This window comes from Engystomops pustulosus, chromosome 4, assembly GCF_040894005.1.
Source record: "Engystomops pustulosus chromosome 4, aEngPut4.maternal, whole genome shotgun sequence".
In the NCBI taxonomy this organism is placed as follows: domain Eukaryota; kingdom Metazoa; phylum Chordata; class Amphibia; order Anura; family Leptodactylidae; genus Engystomops; species Engystomops pustulosus.
In genome coordinates, this window is record NC_092414.1 from 67635861 (window position 1) to 67657068 (window position 21208).

Consider the following 21208-nt stretch of genomic DNA (forward strand, 5'->3'; position numbering starts at 1 on the left):
GATAAAAGACAAAGTGATAAATGAAAAGATGCTCAGGGGTGAAAAAGACTAGCAACACAACACAGAGAAAAGATAAATGACCCCAAATGAATCATGTAGCCTTAGCCATAAAGCAAATTGGGGCAAAAATTTTAATAAAAACATTTCTAAAACCTTTTAGACATTTATTACAGACTTTTACGACTTGTTTGAAAAAGAGGCAAGGTATAAAGAAAAGGGACATGTTTTAGCAGAAAGAGTAGAGGTAGCCTAAATTGTGACGCTTGAGGGCAGATGTATCAATTTTTGGATATCGGGTCTTTTTGATCCTTTTTCACCATTCGGAAGAAGAACAAGGTGGGACAGTTCAGGGATTAAAGCTTAAAACTGCAGCAGCCCACAACCAGAATAAGAAGGTAGAAACCTCTTGGTAATTGAGGCAAATCGGGCACTGGATGCACCGATTATTAAGACTGATACACAAAACACAAGTCTTAAAACATTGGCAAAACAGATGCCAGTTTTATCACCTAAAATAAATTAAACCCCAAGTCCAAAACATGAAAAAAAAGACAGACACAAGGGCAAATTTCTAGAATAAATATAAATGACCCTCTGATCTTATTGGAAATAGAACATCAGCTTTGCTGTTTTTTAGGTTGGGTATGGGCAAAAGACTGATTATAAACTCTAAGTGCAATCCTGTTGAATTTAGTCAAGTTATACACACACATACTATCAAAAATATGACTTGTCTGACAAAATACAAGCCCTCAGCCAGCTGCAGCAATCAAAAAGCTACTACTTTTAGAGTTTGACATTGAAATAAAACTGAAAACATGGTAGTGTTCTTTGGGCTCAAATTGGCTAAGAGTCTAACTTTTTGTTACTGTTAGTAAATCAGCCCCAATTTAAGTATTTCGCACCAAGTTTAATTCTATTTTCGGCATTGTAAATTGGATGGTTTTTTTGTATTTGATAATTTTTTATAACTCAATAATCTTATAGGACTACTACTAAGTCCTTGGATTTTTTGTATGTGATATGTTTATAATGGCCATGTACAAGTAACAGGCCAGTCACAAAGTCCCCCTTCACTCATGACTTACTTTACTTATTTTTTATGTTTTTGAGTTATCTCAGTTATTATAATTGCCTCCTCTTTTTTGATCTCCTACAGTGACAATATAGTTTCATGCAAAATAGTTACATTATTGCATTATGGATTATTATATACTAACAACCACATAATGGTGAGACTAAATGGTGCCTCTAAATCAACAGACTCCTAAAGGAGAAGAAGACAACTCCATAAGGGAGATTTATCATAAGTCTCTTAGAGTAGAACTGTTCTAGTTGCCCATGGTAACCAATAAGAGCTCAGTTTTCATTTTACCACAGTTGTTTATAAAATTAAAGATGAGCTCTGATTGGTTTCCATGTGCAACTACAACAGTTTTACCTCAGAAACTTGTTTATAAATCTCCCCCTATATGTGTAACCCTGACAACAGGTTCTGCCCCTGGTCGCGTTCTCCATTGCAAGCTTACCTTCAGCCGCCATGTCTGGCCACGCTGCAGCTCCCTTAAAGTAGCAGGGAATTTCCCAATGAGGTCGCCCCAGCCTATCAGTGGGCACCTCCAGCCATATAACCCAGCATGCCCTGCTCCGAGTGCCTGAGCAAAGGTTCCCAGCTTGATTTATGGTGTCTGTTATAATTTGCCTTCTTGTGTGTGACCCCAGCCTGTTCTCTGACTCCTGACTCCACTCCTGTGCTGCCTGCCACGGCCTTCTGCTTGTTCTTGACTCTGTTTGTACACTGCATGCCTCTACCAGATTTGCCTAACACCTTGGTACCATGACCCGCTGGCCAGCTGCTATCTATACTGGGACCACCACAAGAGGTATTGGCATGCGATCTCTCCAGATCACTTTATATGGATAAGAGGGTGAATACCGAATTGGTCCAGTGATAACGCCCTTAGTGTGTGGTCCAAAGTCAAACCAGTTACATAGCGCAGGGGGTTACTAAAAGGAGCTGACTAAGAAGGCAGATTTACCACTGAACTGAGGTTGACGATGGGACAAAGAGGACTGATGGGACCCAAATCATGTGTTTCTTAATTGCAATATTATATTATTTAAAAAAAAACATTTAGTAGAGGAGGATTAAAAGAGGCATTGAACATGATCACAAACGTAAACATGATAATAGCATTTTATTCTTTTGTGAAAAAAAACTATATAATGGCTGTTGTTTGCCTACAGGCTAAAAGTCTGAAATAATAGTTTAGCCTCTGTGTTTCCTTTCATACAAAGGGTCCTAAACCACTTTAAAGATATCATTTCATACATGAATATCGGTATTATTACCCAATTAAGGTTTGAAAGGCTGAGATGACCTTGCAGGGCATAACACTGGTAATATAAGGATATATTACACAGACAGACCTCAAGGGTGAGCCTATTGGTTGCGACGCTAACTAAAACATCATAACATATTAAATTAGAGACAGACAGACCCTAGGGTTCATTTAGCCTTTTCTTCCAACTGCTATGCCAATTATTAGTCCACTTGAAGGAAATGTATTGCGCTGTCGCACATGGTTAGTAAATGAAACATATGTTTCCACTGTCTGCGCTAAGATTACAAACAGGGACAATTCCTGCTATTGTGGTAACATTCGTAGCCTATGTTATGGTATTCAGTGTAATCGAGCAAGTTGCCTGCCTGGGGGTGAATAATCTTTTCTGTCCTTTGATTTACAAGATGTTCCAAATATCAAATGAGAATACGTGAATCATGCTTGCAACGATCCGGAATTCCATTGACATGACATAAAAGCTTTCCTTAAAGAACCAGCTCGACATTGGTGGGATGTAGGCAAAGGTTTTTTTTTTTTTTTTTTTTTTTTTTTTTTTTTCCATATAATATTACAAGACATTTTTTGCGACATAAAAACCATAGTACATACAAACATTACATATCATAATGTAAGTAACATCCTGTACATAAATTCCCTTCTACAAACAGTTACCATCTTATCGCAAATAAAGACTTGTCCAAATAACAATACGGGTAATCCCCCCCCATACCGTCCTCCCTCCCCACCCTCTACCGATGCTGGTGACGCTGAATGGAGACAATAGCAACACAGAGGAGTACAGAGAAACCTCTATAAACTCCACTGAGTCCAAATATCCTTAAGTCTGTTGCCCTTCCTATAACGTTTCTCAAACGCACATTCGTATGATTTTATACGTTTAACTAAATTGATCCATTCATTCACTGAAGGGGGCTTCTCATCTAGCCAATGTTTCACTAATACTAATCTTGCGAGGAAAATTGTCTTCAGGGCCAAGTCACTTTTTAATCTATCATCTAGAGAAATCGGGAGCAGGCCCAGAACCCCGAAGGTAGCAACTCGCGGGAATGAGCGTTGGAACTGGTCCTCTAATTTCCTAAATATCTCCTCCCAATAGGTGTTAATCTTCGGACAGTCCCATAGAACATGTAGAATATCAGCTTGGACGCAATTACACCTCCTACAATTCGAATTATCTCTTAAACCTATTTTAAACATTAAATCTGGTGAGAGATATATTCTATATAATATGTATAGTTGTGTGCATCTGTGATTTAGATTAATCGATGATCTTACCACATTCTTATAAATTTCACACCATTGTGCCATCGTGATGAAACCAACCTGGTTTGCCCATTTCAATTGAGTTACATGGCTAAACTTCTGGTCTATAGTATACCTAAGCACTCCGTAAATACTTGATAAATTAATTCGTGATACATCTAAATCCAATAAATCCATGAATTTACCCCCTACGTGAATTTTAAACCTGTCGTGCTGTGATTCTTTCCTATATGCGTGCTCAATTTGACGATACCTAAAAAAATCCTTATCCTCCAATATATCCCTAAGACACCAATTCTGAAAGGAGGGCAATGACCCATCTTCTTCCCACTGCTCCAGGCATGTAATTCCCTTTCTTTCCCAAAACCCAACGTCATCCATTTTAGCTAGCTCTGTAAAATTAAGATTGCCCCACAGCGGAGTAAACTTAAAGCCTCCCTTAATATCAAATAGACTTCTAAGATCTTTCCAGGTACACTCCAATAACCGAGCCAGAGGGAATCTCCTAACGTTCAGACGCTTCAATTGGCCCGACTCTAATAGAGCCAACATTGAATCATATCTACGCTCCACCAGCGCGGTAAGCGCGTAGAAAATATTAGACTGACCATTTTCCAATATAAACTGGGTCTGAGCTGCCAAAAAATAATGATAGAAGGAAGGAAGCGACAACCCGCCCCCATCCTTATTAAGCATTAAAGTTTCTTGTTTAATGCAAACCCTTTTTCTCCCCCAGAGTAATTTATTTATAATCGCCCGAATCATCCCAAACCATCTCTTCCCTATCCAGCAGGGAGCATTAGATAGTACATATAAGATTTGAGGAAGCAATACACTCTTTATAAGTATAACTCTCTCTGCGCGATTTAGAGGTAGCGTATTCCATGTGTTCACCTTATTTTTTATTTTTGTTAATAAAGGAGCAAGATTCAGGGTGATATAATCATCAACCTTAGCCGTAATCTTTAAACCAAGATATTCACATGAAGAGGAGACCTTAAGATCAAACTGCAGATAATTAGGGTGAGGGTCATCATCCAAAGGGACCAAAATCGACTTATGGGTGTTTATCTCAAATCCTGAAACCCTGCCATACTCCTGAATTACCTTTAGGGCTTTTGGGACCGATATTTCGGAGTCCTTGAGGAGGAGGAGAACATCATCAGCATATAGCATTATCTTATCCTCAGGCCCAGCTAATCCTCCACCCTCTATCTCCCTGTCAGCCCTGAGTTTTATTGCCAGCGGTTCAATAAAGAGCGCAAATAACAGCGGGGACAGGGGGCATCCCTGCCTAGTCCCTCTGGACAGTGTAAAGAAGGGGGAGAAGTCGCCATTAACCCGGATACATACCCTCGGGGACTTATAAAAAAGTCTAATCCAGTCCACAAACGGGGCACCCAACCCAAATCTATAGAGAACCTCCCAGAGGAAGTCCCACTCCACCCTGTCAAAGGCCTTAGAGGCGTCCAATGACAGGATGGAGCGAGACCCCCCCGGCCCAACTGCAGACCCGCAAAGAGCCGTCTTATATTAGTCTTACTCTGGCGACCAGTCAGAAAGCCGCATTGATCTTCATGTATAAGTACCGGAGCGAACTCTTTCAATCTATTTGAGATTAATTTGGCCATCAGCTTAGCATCTGCATTGATAAGCGAAATTGGTCTATAGGATTCCGCTTCCAATGGATCTTTATTTTTTTTCCGAATCAGAACTATACTTGCGTCATACCATGACTCAGGCAATCTTCCCTCCCTTTGCGCCCATTCCCAGATCTCCAACATAACGGGAAGAAGAATAGAGCCAAAGCGATTGTAAATTTCTGAGGGCAGCCCATCCACACCCGGAGCGGAATTACGTCTAGAGGAAGCAAGAGCCTCCTCAAGCTCTGCAGTCGTAATCGGGCGCGCTAACATCTCTACTCTTTCCCTCGAAAGCGAAGGGATTTGGATATTATCTAAAAAAAGTCTTATATCGTCTGTTGATGCCTCCAAATCTGAAGTATATATACCTTGAAAAAATTTTAAAAAGGTGTCTCTAATCTCCTCGGCATTAGTAGTTATATCCCCAAAATTATTTTTAATAGCTGTTATTCTATTTTCCTCTTGTTGTTTTTTAACTTTCTGCATAAGCCCATTTGAAGGAACACCACTCTCACAGTGAGCCCTTTGGTCCAAAAAAAATAATTTCTGCGTCGCCTTATCTGCCATAAGTGTATTGTATTCCTCTTGTACCCTAATAAGACTGTCAAGCCGCTCTCTCGAACCGTTCTCTAAAAAGGCCCTCTCTTTTTCTTTTACCTCTTTATTTAAGAGCCTCTCCTTTCTAGCCCATTGCTTGCGCAGATATATAATTTCTGAATTTAATATCCCTCTTAAAAAGGATTTTAGAGCGTCCCACATTAGACCCAGATTACCCCCAGATCTATTCGATACAATAAAACTACGTAGCTCCTCCTTGATTTTGTCCTCATCTGGTAGTAACACTAGCCAATGCGCATTGAGCTTCCAAAACTTACAGGGAGGTTTCCTCGATCCGGACAGCTCGAGAACTAACGGGGAGTGGTCAGAAGCCGACCGATTATCATATCGAATTTTCCCCACATAATCCAAGGCCAAATCATTAACCAACGCTAAGTCAATCCGGGAAAAGGTATTATGGGAACGATTGTAACATGAAAATATCTGTTGTTCCCCTTTTAAACATCTCCACACATCTTTCCAACCCACTTCCTGACAGAACCTAGCAAAGGGGGTGTCTCCCTTCTCTATACTTCCCGGGTTCTTTTGCCCTAACCTATCTGTCCTATCCGACATCACTGCATTGAAATCGCCAAGGATAAAGGCCGGGCAATCACCCACCTTTTCCATGAACCGAAGTAGGCTTATCAAGACGTCATATCTAAAAGGGGGAGGTATATAGAATCCTGCTACCACACATTTAATGCCATCCAGAATGCCTGACAGGAATACATATCTTCCATCTCGATCGCATCTTACGTCTAATACTTGAAAGTCAACGGATCTATGGACCAAAATAGAAACTCCTCTAGAAAATGATGAGAAAACAGAATTGTAAACCTGATTTGCCCACCTCCTTTCAACCAGGGCCACAGATTCTTTATCAAGATGTGTCTCCAATAGAATAACGATTGCTGGAAGTTGTTTCACAATGTAATCAAAGATGATGCAGCGTTTCAAACGGTCTTTTAACCCTCTTATATTCCATAATATAAACCTAGTTCCCATCTATCTTATCTACGCGAAGGACCAGAAAAAAGGCGCAACAGCATACTATGACCAAACAACATCCCCAGCATCGGCTCATCCCTCCCCCCCCTACTCCCACCACCTGTTCTACCGTAGTACAACTCTTCCTCCTTCAGCCACTTTCCCGCCCCCCCTCCCCCCCATCCCCCCCAATGCTGACCTGAAATCCGATATAATGTTCTAAATATTCATGTTCAAAGACCTTTAAGATCCAACCATTCTGAAACTTGTTCTGGGGTGCTAAAAAACTGGGACTGGCCTTGAAAAATAATTTTTAATTTGGCCGGAAACATTAAAGAATAGATGATTCCCTTGTCTCTCAACCTTTTCTTCACCTCCAGAAAACTCTTCCTCCTCTGGAGAGTGTCCTTAGAGAAGTCCGGGTAAATTGCTACTTTGGCCCCTTGTATTGTGAGATCTTTTAGATCACGTGCTCGTTTCAATATCATATCCCGATCTCTCGAAAGTAACGTTTTGCATATAAGGGTACGGGGAGTATTCCCCGGAATGTAAGGGCCTACCGGGATTCTATGGGCCCTCTCAATATCAAAGTACGGGGAGAGATGCTCCTTCCCTATTTCCTTCAAAAACCACTCTTTAATGTAGCTTACAGGGTTTTCCCCCTCGGCTTTCTCTGGAACCCCTATTAATCTTAGGTTCGCTCGTCTTGAGCGGTCCTCTATATCCGCAATTTTCCCTTTCAGGGCTTTATTCTCTACCTCCAAACGGGAGGTGACTTTTTTGAGATTACAGACCTCCTTCTCAATATTAGTAATTTTATCTTCTGACGTTTTTTGCTTATCTCTTAGCCTATTCAGCTCTTCTCTCATAAGTGAGACATCTCCTCTCAAGGCCCCAACCTGATCTGTCAGACCCAATATTGCTGAGTTACAGGTTTTTATAGAGTCAAGGATCTCTTTTAGCATTTCATTTTCACCTCCCATGTTTGTCTCGCCCCCGTCCTGTTCCTCCCCCTCTCCAGTGCCCGATCTCGAGCTCTGTGGTTTATTTTTAGGATCTACAGTTTCATATTCCGAGTTTTTCTGTATAAATGATCCTGTACGTGTTTTAACTGGGGGGGATTTCCATAATTTATCCAACTTTGCGGAATTCTCTCCTTTCGCCCCTCCTTTCTCTTTCTCCTTGGGGGAGGATGCCCCCAAGGACTTCCTTGCAGCATTTTTAGGAGGCATACCTAATACGAGAAATACAATCTAAATCACAATGCTAAAGAACTGGCTAAATAATCATAAGTTCAAATTGGGCAGGCTATCAGTTGGACCATATATGCATAGCAGCCTTTCCTTCCTATAAATATGCAGCCAATACTTAGTTTAGACAATAAAGCAATAAAGAAACGTTCTTATTTTCGTCGTCTCTAAATATATGCTCACAAAGTTCCTTTTGTCAAGACTAAAGTGCTTAGACGCTGAAAATAAATTTATCTTGGGTTAGAGAACAATATTGCACAAAGCCGGACATTATTAGAAATGAAGCAACATCAGTCCTGTGCGTTACATAAGAAAACTTAAGTGATGAGACTCCATTAATCGTGGGAACGACATCAATATTGCACATAGCCGGACTTCATTAAGAGAGAAACAAAATTAGACTTGAACACTGTATACGACAACACTATTATCAGCAGCTCCCTATAAATATTTTGCCCGCTAAGTTGCCTTAGAGAAAAGAGTTGGTTAGACATAAATAGGTCATCAGTTCAAATTCGGGCAGTCTTAAAACATATAGGCAGATAATGTCTGCAATGTATTGCAATATAGGTAGGAGGTACAATCACTACCATCAGCAAAAAACCATCAAGCAGAGTCTTGAACATATAGACGTTGTTAATAGTGTAGCCAGGTTAATTGTGAGCGTAATATATCTTGTGAGCTCAACAGCCTTGGAAAGCAGATAGGTTAGTCGTGGGTTAGTCAACGATATTGCGCGTATTGCACGTAGCCGATCAATCAGAAAGTTATATGCGAAGCCACAGAAGGAATCCTTAAGCCAATGTAATATAGTATAGACGGGTGATGTAAACACCACCCTGCCTTAAAACGATCTCACCCAACCATTGGACATCGAGCTCCTAGCGTTTTCATTTCATGCGGCCGCCAGTTTATGGAGAAGACGGTGTCAGCTTCAAGGCTATCATTCCTGGTCCCGTTTGCGACGTCCCCGCTGAAAGCTCCCCAGCCCCGGCACTCCCGCGCCGAATCTCAGGGATTATCCACTCAAGGCAGCGCGTCTCCGGACCCAGGTCGTCTCAATCCTCGCCGTCAGCCGGTCACTCTCCGATTATCCCCTCCGCTTATCCACTGGAGGGGGTTAGGAGCCCGAGGTCCTGCCTCCGGTACTCCTACCTCCAGCACACTGCGCCCGCCAGTTCCAGGTCGCCGGACCGGACCAGCTCGTCTCCCTTTCGTCGGGCTTAGCGTGTCATCTCGCGGCTCGCACACGGCCCTCACAGCACGCTAAGGTCTGCATCGGGAGATTAGGGGACGGGAAGGGAGCAGGTGTGCAGCGTGACTACGTCATGCCGTTGCGCTCCCGCTCTGACCGGGATGTAGGCAAAGGTTAAACACATTTCAGTAGAGATTACTCTCATGCTGTATGTACTAGACTAAACAAGGTAAATAAAGTAACAAACAATGAAACAATCTCATCAGACCCTTAAGGGAGGGATATATGTTTTTTGGAGCTGTTCCATTTCTTTTTTTTTTCTCTTATTTCATCACCAGTCTAAAAAGACAAAGCATAACAACATGTAAATTCAAAATTTGGTAAATTTCACTCTTGAGTTTTTTGTCACCAATTTCTTATAGCTGCAACATTATAGCTTATAACCATCTGATATCCTCACATTCATGGCTCCTTATAAAAACTTTGCATCTGATGTCCCTTGTGGGGTATCATGGGTATCACGCTGACACCAGGTCCCTCCGGCGCCAGCAGCCACAATAGGGCTCATTTACTTACCTGGTCCATTTGTGATACCGCGGCGCGTTGTCCGACGTTGACCGGGATTCACTAAGGTCCGTGCGCCCGATATCCACTAGGAGTTTACCTGCTTTGTCCCGGTGTATGAGAGTGCTATTCTTGCAACACAATTTTTTTTTCAGTGGTTTTTCCGAATGCGCCGGGTTTTCCTACGGCCACGCCACCTGATATCTGTTGCGTGAAATCCGGCGCTGATGCGCCACAATCCAATAGCGTGCTCCAAAATCCCGGGGAAATTCGGCGCAAATCGGAAATATTCGGGAAACCCGACGAAAATGTGCAATTCGGACCCTTAGTAAATGAGACCCATTATGTAGAATATTGTCTTTAGCATCATCCGGTTGGCACAATTATACCATTTCTGCTGACACCAGTTTTAACACAGTGGCTTGGATTTATTAATAGTGTGGGGTGCGCCAGATTATTTAATACTGGTGCATTGTTGTCAATAATCATGGTCACACTGCAAGTGTTGATCGCACTCAAACTGAATTCGTTTTTTTTTTGGTGAACTCAGTTTGACAGGCGTTCCCCACATTTCGAGACATTAAAGGAAACCTACCACTTTAAAATGGTAGTTATAACTCTCAAATACCTTGGGTGAGGGTGAGCTGGTGCTGGAGCATATCTTCATTATTTTCAGAAACCGATGTAAGGCTGGTAAAACTGTTTTATTCATTAGATTTCAACCCCCATTCAGTGCACCATGATACATTCTCGGCACACCATTCGCGCGACAACTGAATAGGAAGTGCCGGTGACTTCACCGAGCTCTCAGGCACACTCATGCCTGCGCACGGCCGGCTTCGCACCCTGAGCTGGTGCAATGTATTTGAGAGTTATAACTACCATTTTAAAGTGATAGGTTTCCTTTAATGTGTATTCAACCCACATAGAACAGAGTCATAAATACAGAAGTTAAAAAGAAAATGTATCTGTATAGTGATGTCTAAAATGTACAAACAATAAAACACTTCAAGATTCCAATACAATAAAAGCAATCGGGCAGGTGAGTCATCAAAACAAAAGGTATCAGGAAAAACTTTTAGGGTAAACGCAAAATTGCGGTAAAGTGTGTGTAGTGGGACATTTTAATACCACACATATAGAGAAAGACGCCCTGTCACTATACTCACAGTGATTTAAGGGGTGTTCCCACAAACACAGGATAGGGCCTAACTTGCTGATAGGTTGGGGTCTCAATGATGAGACAACCACAGATCAGGAAAACCAGGGGTCCAATGGGGTCCCAAGTACCTCCGTCAAGCCCCTCATTGCCCGTCATACTAATGGAGAAGATGGCCATGCATGACCGTTCTGCTCCATTAATCTGTATTGAACTGACGGAAATTGCAGAGTGCCACACTCCAGGCTCATTTGCATAATTTTTAAAACCTTCATTTTGTAAAAACAAGGACTTAAGGAACTAAAAGAAGAGTAGATCCTGCCAATGGGCTCACACACCAATATGTCAGTGGGCTTGGTTTACAATTCTTCATCCTGGTTGTAGATTTCCTTCAATAAAGGATACAAATAACTAGAGCTAACGGAGGTGGTGAATGGAGGTGGTTTATTGTCATCCTCCAGGGAATTTCTTTTCTTATTTGGATATAACTAAGAACTACAATCCACATCCGCTGATCAGTAGTCACCTTATAGGAAATTAAAACGGACAGATTTATCTCTGAAATGAAAGTAACTCCCCCTGCCACTGCTCCACCTACTTGACCAAGCACATGTAGAGGAACTTGGTTTCCTGAGTAAAACAGTTGCCTTTTTCTCAGGGAATCATCCATAATATGGTCCTCACTGTGCACATTGTTATCTTGGAGTTTACTTTCCTAGATTTTCTCTTCTTGTACATTTCTAGCCAAGTTTCTATCATCAGCAAATTTAAGCAATTTGCTAGTTATCCATGCTTTGAGATTATTTATGTAGGAGAACTTTAGCTATGGTTCTGAAGCAGAATGCAACTAAAGACATTTTTTTTGGTTAAAAACAGAAAGACTGTCAGTTTATATAATACGACAGTTCACTGAGATCAAAAGTTTGGCTGCTGAACAAATATATTCTTAAAACCCTAGCACAGTGTACAGTGTCAAAGTAGGAGACTTTTTCACATTTAGCACTTTATACAAAAAGAACTGTAATATTATGGATAGTGTTTTCTACCATCTATTACATAATGAAAAAAAAATGAAAGACAGTTATAAGCTGATATGACAGAGTGCGAAATCAACTATATAGAGAGCAGAAACTTAAAGGAAATCTACCAAAAAAATATTAACAATGATAAACCAAAGACACTTACTGGCACTTTGACTGTGGTAGTTTTCCTATAATTGTTATCCATGGCCTCCTTCCACATAAAATCAACTTTTTAAAATTATGCTAATGAGCCAGAAGGGCTCTGGGGTTGTTACCCTCCATGCTGTGGTATCACACACTATTACACTGTGCAGGAACATTTCTTCCCCTTCTCCCTCAGCACTCCCTCTACCTACTGTAATATCACAAAGTGGGAGGGGGAATTTCTCCTGCACAGTGTAACAGCCCATAAAGCTAGAGCATGGGAAGGCTCTGGCAAAGCCCTCTGGCTCATTAGCTTCCTTTTAAAAGTTGATTTTAGAAGGAAAGAAGCCAAGGACAACAAACAGTCACGGTGCCTGTATCTATGAATGAGTGTCCCTGGTTTATCATGCTCAATTTTCATGGTAGATCTCCTCTAACACTGGACTGCTTGGGAGATGGTGGCAGAAGAATTGTATTGTAGTTTACATCTTGTACAGAGGAGTAGTACTGTAGTAGTCATATTCTTGTACATAGGGGACAGTATTGCAGTAGTTATATTCTTGTACATAGGGGGCAGTATTATAGTAGTTATATTCCTGTACATAGGGGGCAGTATTATAGTAGTTATATTCTTGTACATAGGAGGCAGTATTATAGTAGTTATATTCTTGTACATAGGAGGCAGTATTATAGTAGTTATATTCTTGTACATAGGGGGCAGTATTATAGTAGTTATATTCTTGTACATAGGAGGCAGTATTATAGTAGTTATATTCTTGTACATAGAGGGCAGTATTATAGTAGTTATATTCTTGTACATAGGGGGCAGTATTATAGTAGTTATATTCTTGTACATAGGGGACAGTATTATAGTAGTTATATTCTTGTACATAGGGGGAAGTATTATAGTAGTTATATTCCTGTACATAGGGGGAGTATTATAGTAGTTATATTCTTGTACATAGAGGGCAGTATTATAGTAGTTATATTCTTGTACATAGGGGGCAGTATTATAGTAGTTATATTCTTGTACATAGGGGGCAGTATTATAGTAGTTATATTCTTGTACATGGGGGCAGTATTATAGTAGTTATATTCTTGTACATAGGGGGAGTATTATAGTAGTTATATTCTTGCACATAGGGGGCAGTATTATAGTAGTAATATTCTTGTAAATAGGGGGCAGTAGTATAGTAGTTATATTCTTGTACACAGGGGGGATTATTATAGTAGTTATATTCTTGTACATAGTGTTATAATAGTATTATATTAGTATTATAGTAGTTTTATTCTTGTACATAGAGGGTAGTATTATAGTAGTTATATTCTTGCCTGTTCACCTGAGCTTGCACTGGCTCAGGTGAAGTTGAGTTGTAGAGAACCCTCACAGTATGTCATACAGATATTATTTGGTTCACAACATTTCAAATAATAATATGGGTAGTAATAATAATATTATCTAGCATCCATTAATGAGTTTTTTTTTAATATACTGTAAATACTGAAGCATTGGAGGAGAAATAAAAATACTGTCTATCCAACCAATATCCTTCCTCCCTGGGCCTTCTCAATCACATTGCTGCATCTTTCTACTGCCTCAGGCTGGCTACTTTAAGGACATGTATCCCTGACTCACAGAACAAAGTCAAAGGTAAAGGTCAATCGGCAGGTTACTGACAAGGATTGAACTACCTAGGAACAATGCTAACCCCTTTTACATGTGCAGACTCCTCTACTTTGACTCCCACCTGAAACTACACTATTTCTGTATCAGAAATTCTTCTCTACCTTACAGAAATGGTTATGTAAAGCTAGTCAGGAAGCAGGGGCGTAACTAGGAGAGGCTGGGCCCCATAACAGACTTCTGAATGGGGCCCCCTACCCCCAAATATACATATTTGTATACTCACACATTTATACACTTATGCGCACACATTTATGCACTGATGTATACATTTCTACACATCTGTCCCAGTAGCTTTTGGGAAGTAGTGATGAGAGATCCCTAGTCCTATTGTTCTGTTGTTCCTTTCCTCTCCGCCAACATTTCTTACCTGAGCTGCTGATTCATACTGTGGACTGTGGAAGATGTGCAACGTTATGTACATATTATGTTGTACAATGTGCAACAAAATGGGGCACATTTACTAAGAGTGTAGGAAACTGCACTAAAAGTGCTCTGCCTGTGTATATTTCTTGGTGCGGCAGATTCATTAAGAACGTGCGCCAGAAACCATGAATCTGGCGCTGCCCTGCACTGGCCTGACACCAAGGTCACCAACTTTTTTGTGGTGCACCTTTAACATAGGGCATGCAACAGACTTTGCATGATAAATCTGGCGCACAGTCCGACTGAGCACCGGAACGCCCCCTTATTTGTGTCACATAATGCTTAGTGCAGTTGCGCCACAAAACAGTCACGTGCGACACATTTGTGGTTCAGACACTTCTTAAATACCTGTGCAAGCAGTTTGCACCTAAAGGAACTTGCAAAGTCCGACAGAAAACTGGCACAAAGCCCCAAATAAATGTGCCCCAATATGTATATCATGGTGCACATCCTCCATTCTTTAGTGTCTCGGGCTGGATGCTGGGGCCCCCTGGCACTGCGGGCCTCATAACAGCTGTTATGGCTACTACTGCTGTACTGACTCCCTTGTCCGGAAGTTCAAATTCATATTCTTAAGTTAGTCATACATGGCATGGATGGAAGTACCTTTAATATTATATTTTATTGAAAGGATAGAAAAGGGATTAAGCCTAATTTTTACTTGTCACTTTTTCACTCCGCAGATGCCAGCAATGAAGAAGTTTAACATTTGGAAATGTAACAATGGTCTACACTACAGGTCCAAGAGTTTCCCCCTCTTTGAGTTGACTCACAGACAATTCAGGACAGTCTTTAATGATATTAGTATAGCTGAGACATCTTCATCTTTTAGAAGTTATTATTGGGTAATTATACATACTAAAGCATATCATAGAATATGATTACAATTATACAAAGCATAATTACCTGTAATCTTCCGTCACATTCCATTGTTCTGTGCTGTACTCTGCAGGAAATCTTGTGCGAGCTGACAAACTGTTACACCTTGCTGTAACTACTTGATTAAGATGGATTTGTACAGAAACCACCTACGTGTGACTGGAAAGACATAGACCACGACTATTAGATGCAAACTTTAAGATAATCTGGAAACCGAAAAAAATACAAAAAAGGAATATATGGCAGAAACATTTCCAGGGTGCGTCTAGGTAGTGTGTCATATTAAGGTGACTGATTTTTTTACTGGTTTTCCTTGATCTTCGATTGATCTACTACTGTCCTACCCTCACTTACCTTCTTTATTCTTCCTTGAAGGTTGAAGGTTGCAGTGGATATCTACTTGATACTCAGCTATGATAAGTTGTAAGAGTGCCACACATGCAGCCACAAGCTACCCATGTTAACATCATTCAGCAACATGGAAAATAAATTGATATAATAAACATAATCTCTCCCAGTGGTGCATTCCCTTTACTACCCTCAGGCCTCTTGTACAGGACCCTGTTCATAAACAGTTCTCAAATGGTAAGTAGGAGCCTAGGGGCCACAAGGAGGAGTAGGACCTGCTCTATATTTTCCACCATATCTGAGACACGGTTGGGTCACCGCACCATAACCACACATATAAGACCTCAACGGCAAGGGCGTAACTTGAGGGGGTGCAGAGGGTGCGGTCGCAACAGGGCCCAAGAGGCTTAGGGGGCCAATAAGGAGTCACTTTCCCATATGAGAAGACTATTACTATAAACCATACATTATAGTCGGGGGGCCTGGCACAGACTTCGCACCAGGGCCCATCAGCTTCAAGATAACCCACTGCTCAACGGGGTCCATGAGCTAACTGCAATTTGTAAGGCTAGCTAATGGTCCCCAAATACAGTCAAGGCCTCACTATGATCCACCTCTTGTAGGACATCACACTTACTTCACTGACCATAAATATCAGATTTCTGAAGGCCATATTATTTATTTTTGTTGGGTCAGATTAGCCATCTCTTTTGAGAGAGATGGAAGATGCCAAGGAAGATAACTGATCTTAACTGTCCAGTCCTTATTTTGTCTGGAAGCTAAGCTCTGCTAGTGTCCTTCTCCACATTCACTACACTTATAATACCCAAACCATCATGTTTATAGAGAACAGATTTTTACATAATACATTTTACTTCCCAATCATACAGCAAATCTCTATGTCTATATAGTGGTGCATTGAGTTCTTACAGTTTAATATTGCAGGCCCCATGTGCCACCATATGGTGCCTCTGTATTACTCTACATGTAGAAGTATTACTTTTGTGAAACAATATACTTCCTTATGCAGCACAGTTGCAGAAGGAATTGCTTATCCCCTGCAAAGAATGAAGTATCTAGCAATGACAGATGCTAACTGCTAATTTATATTTTGTATTATAAGCTATTATTATAAAGAATACTGATAATTTCTCATATATGTATATACATCGCTAATACTTATTACATAGGTGTTATACCTACAACACTGCTACTCTGTCAATTACCATCTTGATTGGTCCATTTTTGGTTAAAAGCTTATGACAGTTCTCCCATCTCATAGTTGTTTTTGTTATTCAACACTTTGCCAACAATATAATGGTGTGCTGTCAGCAGTAAGTATAGCAGGAGCGCACGGCCTTATTGAAGCAGTGGAAAACTGAGCTCTGATTATGGCTACATGTCATCGCCCCAGGCCGAAAAACTCAGTGAAAGACGGCAGCAAATAATCTGTCTCTTCCTCTGTGGCAGATCCTCCTGTGCAAGCTCCAACCACTCTAATTGAAAAAGGCTTGGCTGTGGCGCATGCGGATTTACTCATTTTTCTAATTTTCCTGTCTGTGTGGCTGAGGTATGAAACTGTGTGGACAAATATCCAGAGGCAGGTTCAGAGACACAGAGTCTAGACCTTTAATTAACATTTGGGACTCGGAGGTACCTGCTTGTAACTCAGCTTCGCAATTATTGCAAAATGAGTTTAAGCAACAAGGTAAGGCAAGATGTGCAGGGAATGTTGTAGCAGGAACAACTTCTCCGATGTAATAAAGGAAAGGGGATGGGATTCTATTTCATCTCAGGAGTTTCATTTATGACTCCCCATTACCATTTATTACTACAACTTCTAATAATGCCTTCATATCATTTTATTTCATTGTTTAATAATTCAGTGGGGGTCATTTATTTTTTTTTGGCACATTGAAATCTTTTACGCCTTTTTTTAAATGTCTGTTGGACATCATTTATTCCAGATGTGATAAATGTCGCAAATTGTCTAAAATTTGCGACATTTTTTGCCACAAAAAGCATACTTAAGAAAAACTTAAGAAAATGGAAAGAAGTTATTTGAGACAATTGTGCAACATATTGGGGCTCATTTACTAAGGGTCTGTCGGACACATTTTTGTCAGGTTTCCCAACGATTTCCATTGTGCCCCGAATTGCCCCGGGATTTTTGCGCACGCGATCGGATTTTGGCGCATTGGCGCCGGCTTGCACGCAACAGAAATAGGGGGGGGAGGGGCAGGCCGTAGGACAACCCGACGGATTTGGACAACGCGCGGGATTTAACAGTTAGAAATGTGTCGCAAGACACGCACTTACAAGCACTGGGAAGAAGCAGGTGAACTCCGGTGGACCTCGGTGCAGAAGCAACGGATGCAGGAACTTGGTTGCACGATCTACGTGAATCGCGCTGGACCTGAATTCTCATTGAACAACACACCGTGGGATCGCAACAGGGCCGGGTAAGTAAATCTGCCACATTGTGCGACATTTATAACAAATGTCTTAAAAAGAGATTTGAAAAAAAAAAACATTCATCACAAGGAAAAAATAAGATTGATAAATTATAAAGAAGCAGATGGGACAAAAGACAAAAAGTAATGATCTCCAATTAATGAAATCTAGGAAAGCTACTGCAGATTATTGGATTTTAGCTTTTATGTTTTTTAAAGGAGATCTGAAAGTGCTATCAGGGTCAGATCCATTGCTAACCTACCTCTATGATTCTTGTCTACATGAGTTTTTATGCTGAGTGTGATTGTGCATTGTTTGCTATTTTCATATATATACATGAAGCATATGTGAACATTTTTCCTATGACTTTGAAGAAGCTGCTATAACTACAACTCCCATAATTCACAGTAACTGTATGAAAGTCTATGGCAGTTGTATTTTTGCATCAGTGAGATAGCCGTAAGGCCCTGTGCACATGAATGTTCTGGGTCTGTGGAAACAGAACTATGTACTGGTTAGAATCCATGGACCAAATGACACTTTGTCAACTGTTACAGTGACTGTGCTGTTGTTCAGCATGCAGGCAAAGAGTCCTTGTATCATAGCTCAGTATAATGCAAGGACTCTGGTCCACAAAACTGTGCTTGGTCCGTGGGATCTGACAATTACACAGCGGCTTATTAACTGAGGCCCCGCGAACGCATTTCCGTTGGGTTGTCTGACTTTTTCGGGGATCGCGCCGGGGATTGTGTCGCACGCGATCGAATTTAGCTGCATCAGCGACGGCTTTCAAGTGACACAAATCGGGGGTTGGTCCATCAGACGAACCGACGGATTAGGACAACGTGCGGGATTTAACATATGAAATTGTGTTGCAAGACACGCACTCACATACATCGGGAAGAAGAAGGTGAACTCCGGCGGACCTCAGCGGGAAAGCAACACATGCAGGATCTTGGGCAGACGATCTTGGTGAATCGCACCGGACTTCATCCTCGTCGGACGGTCCGGATCTGTGAACGTGACAGGACCGGGTAAGTAAATGTGCCCCACAGTCTTTTTCCTAGGGCATTGGCATAAGCCATTTCTCCTTTTATGCAGACATTTTTTGGATAAATCTATGGAACTATAATAATTCAGGGGTCAAGTGCTGCTTGAGTTTAATGCAATGCTCAAAGTGTTTTTGAATGTGTTATAGTCACTGGGATCTATATAGTCACCTATATAAAAAGCCATAGCAAATTATTTTGACCAGCAAATTCAAATGATGCCAATTCTACATGTTTGCTACAACACTGTAAGCGTTGGTCCACCTTCAAAACACCTAACATTGGCACAGTTTATGAAATAAAGAATTTATTTCCAACTGGTCTTCTGACTTCACATTGCCATTTTAGGATTTCTTTGGGATACTGACTGACAGGGCCCCCACTAGGAATCTTGGAGCCCTAATCATTTTGCCCCCCACATTAATTTCCCATCTAATTCTACTACACCAAGTCACACACATAAATTAAAGACGATCATGGGCCCTGGCCTGTAAAATAAATTGTGGCTTCTCCAACAATCTATAGCTTTAGATAATCTGACATTTATTGCTTAAAAACTATAACAAAACTTTGCACATTTCTAAACGTAACTAAATTTATTACACAGTACCAAACCAAGATTACTACATGGATAGAGCACAGGAACAAAGATTACTACATAGATAAGTTACCAGAACTAAGCTAACTACATAGATTAAGGATCAGAAACAAGCATAGAGAGACAGACCACATAGCGAGACAGTGATACCACACTAGGTTTATCACAGAGTCTGATGTTGGAAGATAAATCTGATGCACTATAAGAAAGTCTCCATGTAGATCACCCTCACATGAGAAGATAACAGAAAGTCACAACATAGGGATGTGGTGACTCACAGATGGCATCTTGTGTCCAATATTGTAAGAGTTCCTAACACAGTGGGGCAGATTTACTTACCCGGTCCATTCGCGATCCAGCGGTGCACTCTCTGCAGTGGATTCAGGTCCGGCCGGGATTCACTAAGGTAGTTCCTCCGACGTCCACCAAGTGGCGCTGCTGCGCTGAAGTTCCCCGGAATGCACTGATCTTCACCAAGCCGGACCAAGTGAAGGTAAGTGCGAGTCCCGCAACACTTTTTTTTTTTTAAATGCGGCAGTTTTTCCGAATCCGTCGGGTTTTCATTCGGCCACGCTCCATATTGTAATATACCCTGAGAGTCCATTGTGGTATGACCATAACTGTGCAAGCTACAAGGTCACACAAATAACACTGCCACAGGCCAATTCAACTGTGTTACAGTGCCATTCATGCTGCCACCACACCATTGGTTTTGCCCATCACAGTCACAACAAAAGGTTAGAGCACCTCCACAACAAGTGGGTATGACGGGATGGGGGGGGGTGTCTGTGAGGAGCGCTGCTTCTTCTATATACACATATGTGGTTGGTGTAAAATAAGAAGAGGGAAAGGGAAGGAAGCTCCATATTATTACAGGAGGCAAGGATGGTTGGGGTGGAGGGCTTGATCATGAGTGGAGGAAGCTGTTTACTCCACTACAACTGGCTGAAAAATAAGTAGGAGGAAGATACAGTGATTCCAGGACCCGGCCCCCTTTACATTGTACAATTGGCCAGGCCCATGACTGGAGTCCCAATATTCCCCCCACAATACAAAGTTTTTCCAAACATGTTCACACTCTTATAGCAGTTACACATTATAGAGCTGTATGTTATTTCAAACTATCTTCCAAGTTTGTTTCCCCGGAGGGTTACTCAATGAGCACTTATATTCTTCTCTTATGCAAACACTGTTGTATTCAGCTGTCTCATGTCTTTAAGCAGAACATATTCCCAGAACATAGATGGACGCAAGACATATGTTTCAGCTAACAAATATGGTATCTCTAAATTGTAACATCCATGCCATAGTCCTCCTTTATCTGAAGGGTATGCAGGATGCGGGTATAGATGGCGTTATAGGACATCTACCACCAGGATGGAAATTTGTAAGCCAAGCACACTTACATGCTGTTGTGTGCCCCTCTGTCAGGATCAGCTCTTTTAGCTTCTTAAGTCTTTGTTTTTACATAAAAAAAGTTTTTAAAATGATGCAAATGAGCCTAAGGGGCTCTAAGCTCCATTGATATCTATTTAGCCTGGAGCGTTTCAGGCTCATTTGCATGATTTTTACACCCT

General features: G+C 41.2%; 1 long non-coding RNA gene across 2 annotated transcripts; it reads left to right on the forward strand.

Annotated features, from left to right (window-relative positions):
• The first annotated feature begins 1540 nt into the window (after positions 1 to 1540).
• LOC140128989 (uncharacterized) lies at positions 1541 to 15680 on the forward strand. 2 transcript variants are annotated; one of them, XR_011855232.1, is made up of 4 exons: positions 1541 to 1883; positions 14987 to 15148; positions 15256 to 15469; positions 15558 to 15680. It is a non-coding gene; the product is annotated as an uncharacterized lncRNA (long non-coding RNA). The 2 variants fall into 2 exon arrangements; XR_011855231.1 differs by having other exon boundaries at positions 15256 to 15680.
• Positions 15681 to 21208: the final 5528 nt, after the last annotated feature.